Here is an 869-nt window from a genome sequence, read left to right on the forward strand (position 1 = left end):
TTTTTTTTTTTTTAACAATAACACAGTGCCACTGACCCAGGATATCTATATAAGATGGAAAAAAAGAGACTACAGGGACTTTTCTGTCCCTCCTCTTGAGGGTCACCTGATTATGTCGTCATATCAAGATTCACCACAGGAAAACTTATTCAGAAAAGTAAGAAAATAACAGCGAGAGAGCCCACCCTTCAGCTTGTTTTTGAACTTAGCAATCCATATATTGATATTCATACACATTCTGACCGAACTCACATTCAGATTGTCAATTAAGAATGTGTAAGTGCCATCCGTTCAAAAAGGGGTGTCATCGATAGTATAATTAATCTTTGAAACTTTACAAAGAGATAGAATGTTCTCAGAATCAATCTGTGCTCCCCTACCACATCCAGGTGTTTGCAAGACTTTGGTGCTAGAAGAGGGAAGGCAAGACAGAAAGACAGTCTCACGTTCAAGGCTTCAGTGGGATGGCTGCAGAAGAAGCAAACCCTGCCTTCATGAACACTCGGTGGCACTTCTGGTCCGAGAAGACAAGCACTAGTGTGCCTGGTTCCGAAATGTCTCAAATGCCTCTCCAGGAGGTTGTGGTGACTCATGGAAAAGTGTGCAGTTGTTTGCAGTGCAATGAGATAAAATAATGCAATGGCGATTGAAAGGGTATTTTTTAAGTTCAATTCATTCCATGTAAGACCATTATTTTATCCCTTAATTATGTACTTTCTATGTTTTGGTGGTAAAATATATTTTTAATAAAGTGATGATGATATGGGTTTTTGAGCGTTTTAATATTTGTACTTTACAAAATAAAAAAGTTGGTGTTGCTGAATTCTGGAAGCCACTGGGGAACCTGGCACGAGTGTCGTGGTGTTTTC

This window comes from Galeopterus variegatus, unplaced genomic scaffold, assembly GCF_000696425.1.
Source record: "Galeopterus variegatus unplaced genomic scaffold, G_variegatus-3.0.2 Scaffold3771, whole genome shotgun sequence".
NCBI classification, from domain to species: domain Eukaryota; kingdom Metazoa; phylum Chordata; class Mammalia; order Dermoptera; family Cynocephalidae; genus Galeopterus; species Galeopterus variegatus.